Below are 3,817 nucleotides of genomic sequence, written 5' to 3' on the forward strand. Positions count from 1 at the left end.
GCTTATGAGACTTTGCTGGTTAGACACCTTGTTGTTAGGTGCCATCAAGTTGGTACCGACTCATAGCGACCCTATGCACAACAGAATGAAATACTGCCTGATCCTGGACCAACCTCACAACTGTTGCCACACTTGAGCTCACTGATGCTGCCACTTTGCCAATCCGCCTCACTGGGGGCCTTCCTCTTTTTCTCTGACCCTCCACCTTACCAAACATGATATCCTTCTCCAGTGACTGGTTCCTCCTGACAGTACGTCCAAAGTATGAGAAACGAAGTTTGGCCATCCTGGCCTCCAACGAGCACTCTGGCTGCACTTCTTCCAACACAGATCTGTTGGTTCTTTTGTCAGCCCATGGCACTTTCAATATTCTCCTCCAACACCATAATTCAAAAGCATCAATTCTTCTATGGTTTTCCTTATTCACTGTCCAGCTTTCACATGCATATGAGGTGACTGAAAGTACCATGGCTTGGGTCAGGCACACCTTAGTCATCAAGCACCTTAGCTGAGTGTAATTTTAATGCCTTACATGAATGCCTCTAATTGTCTCTGAAATCCACATCTCACACTGTGCCTTCATCTTTACCTGCTGTAAGTCCTTGCTTTCAATAGAGATGCCACACCTGTGGTGTTCTAGAGACCAATAGTTTGGGGACTACCTTGGGACAAAACCATGCTAGAAATAGATTAACCATTTGCCCTCTGGCCTGTGGAATGGTTTTCACTTGCAGAAAATAGGGAAGTAGCCTCCAAGGAACTCCTGGCTCTTAAAATCTACTGGGGGCAGAGGCTGAAGGTGGGGACTGACAGAGTTGGTTGAGTTTGAAAACCCAGCTCAGGACTCAAGTCTCCCTAGTGAGGCCACCCACTTTACTGTCACATTGGGAGAGAGTAATGTCTTCCACCCCTGAGACCTTGAACAGAGAGTGATCCACAACTTACTTCTTAGAGTCCTTGGATGATGCAAACGGTTAATGCACTTGGCAGCTAACCAGGCATTGGAAGTCCACGTCTAGAAGTGTCTCAGAAGAAATGCCTGGTGGTCTACTTCCAAAGATGACAGCCAATAAAACCCTATGAAGCACAATTCTACCCTGGACACACGGGAGGCTTCCATGAGTTGGAGTTGACTCAGTGGTGTGATAGGTTGACTTCTTAGCGCTAGGAATGCTTCTGTTTTCATTCCTCCTTTGGTGACAGCCCAGTCCACATACAGTGGTTCGTTGCTTTCTCTGGGAGATGTTACCCACTCAACCAGACCACATGGGTATGCCGTTGGTGGCCATATTTGAAAACTTGTTGGCACATTCCCATCTCGGTGTGGATTGGTTTCCTACACAGGAAGTAGCAATGCTGTTCGTACCATAAGGAGCAAGTAGCACAGAACTCTAGCTGAAAGAATCAGAGATGAGTGATGGAGAGATTATGCCTGGAGTGATTGCATTCCACATCTGACTTCAGTCCCCTTCTGAGGCTAAGCTGCACTCCTGAGAAGCTTCAGTTCCATGAGACACTCTAGTATTACTGTACTCATGGGTTCTTTTACTGTTGTTTGATTCAGTTCTGACCTGCTGACAAAGTCCTCACTAATGTAGATACTATCACATTTCGCGTTGCCTGTTTATGTCCTTATTTTAACTCCTGCTCCTCCCTTCTGCAGACAGAATGGCAGACCACATTATCTTCCTTATGGTGCAATAAGCGAAAATGCTCCTCAAAAATGGTTTTCACACCAATGGAGAAGAGTGGAGAGCGGGACCCCACCCAGAGAAGCAGTGAGGCCTGAGATGGAGACAGAGAGGATGATGTGAAGAGATGGAGTGCCTGAGGAGTTGAGACCCAGAGAGGGAAAGGGGCTATGTGCTGAGGACAGTGGGGCAGGGGGGCATACAAGGTATACCCTTTCGCTGGGGGTTGATGCATGGACGGGATGGTACCTAAGGCAATGAAATGATGTACGATAGAATGAATGTAACACTAATGTTTCCCCATGTAAAATATCACTCAATATACAATAAAACATTAAAAAAAAATTGGTTTTCAGAGATGGAACTGTGTGAGGGGGTGGAGTCAGGGAGGGGACAGAGTGGAGTGGTGGCTTCCATCACATTGTGTTCGGTGTGGGAGTGGAGCCAGTTGGATTCGGAGCCTTTTAAAATGGCAGATGATTTGGACTTCGAGACAGGAGATGCAGGGGCCTCAGCCACCTTCCCAATGCAGTGCTCAGCATTACGGAAGAATGGTTTTGTGGTGCTCAAAGGCTGGCAGTGTAAGATCATCAAAATGTATACTTCCAAGACTAGCAAGCATGGCCAGTCTACCTGGTTGGCATTGGCATCTTTACCGGAAAGAAACATGAAGATATCTGCCCCTTAACTCATAATATGGATGTTCCCAACATCAAAAGAAATGGCTTCCAGCTGATTGGCATCCAGGATGGGTACCTGTCACTGCTCCAGGACAGTGGGGAGGTGCGGGAGGACCTTCATCTTCCTGATGAAGACCTCGGCAAGGAGATTGAGCAGAAGTATGAGGTGGAGAAGAGATCCTGATCACAGTGCTATCTGCCACGACAGAGGAGGCAGCTGTTGCAACCAAGGCCATGGCAAAATAACTGGCTCCCAGGGCAGCGGTGGCAGCAGCAATGATCCTGGAGCCTGCAGAGGCCCCTCCCCACAGCCTGGCCCAGCTCTGGCCTGGCCCTTGGCTGGACTCCTACATGATTTATTTGATGTTTTATTTTGGTTTCTCTTCCTCTCTGCCCTACTCCTCCAATCTTGTTGGGGGACACCCCCACCCCCACCCTGCTCACTTGGCCAGGATGAGCAATGGCATTGGTGAAGCTGCCCTCCTTAAAACCCCTCTCACTACAGCCCTAGACGGGGGCGGGGGGGAAGGGGCGGATGCTGTTTGTGGTTTCATTTCTTGTGTTTTGTTTTTCAATTCAATCTGGAATCAGAACGCTATGGATTCTGGTAAATGGTCCTCTGTCCTTCTCTCCTTCTCTCTTAACCCTGATCTGGTCCCCTGTTCTCTGTAGCCCCTTGCCCTAAACACCATCCCACAGACTGCCTATATCGCTCCTCAAGCCCCTTTAGAGGTGAAGAGAAGAGGAGGAGAGGGGAGGGGACCTGCCCCCTCCTCAGGCATCTGGGAGGGCCCTCGCCCTGACACATTTGCTAAATCAAGCCTGAATAAAGCAAGTTTAATGTGAAAAAAAATGTTTTTCATTCTAAATACTGACTAGATTTTGTGACATTGTTGTTGTTAAGTACTGTCAATGTTTCCGACTCCCAGTGACCTTGCATGGGATTTCTGAGGAGTTTGAACTGCTGACCTTTTTCAGTCACAAATAAACCATTATTAAATTTTAAGGAGCCCTATGGCACAGTGGGTTAAGCATTGGACTGCTAACTGAAAGGTCAGCAGTTCAAGCCCACCAGCCACTCCACAGGAAAAGAATGAAGCAGTCTGTATTCATAAAGATGTATAACCTTAGAAACCCTATGGAACAATTCTACAGCAGGTTAATGTGCTGAACTGCAAGGTCAGTTTGAACTTCAAGGTCAGTGGTTCAAGCTCACCAGCTGCTCCCCAGAAACCCTAGACAGGGTCTCTATGAGTCAGAAGCAACTTGACGTCATCTAACAACAACAATAGGGTCACTGTTAGTCAGAATCAACTTGATGGCAGTGGGTATTATTAAATTTTAAGCAAACAAATGGTAGCGTAATGGTTATGAGTCAGGCTGTTAACCTCAAGGTCAGCAGTTCCAAAATACCTGCTGTTCCGCAGAAGAAAGATGAGGCTTCTG

General features: G+C 47.4%; 1 pseudogene; it reads left to right on the top strand.

Moving 5' to 3' along the window:
* The first annotated feature begins 2,142 nt into the window (after positions 1-2,142).
* On the top strand, positions 2,143-2,617 carry LOC102842215 (annotated as a pseudogene).
* Positions 2,618-3,817: the final 1,200 nt, after the last annotated feature.

This window comes from Chrysochloris asiatica, unplaced genomic scaffold (genome assembly GCF_000296735.1).
Source record: "Chrysochloris asiatica unplaced genomic scaffold, ChrAsi1.0 scaffold00049, whole genome shotgun sequence".
NCBI lineage: Eukaryota > Metazoa > Chordata > Mammalia > Afrosoricida > Chrysochloridae > Chrysochloris > Chrysochloris asiatica.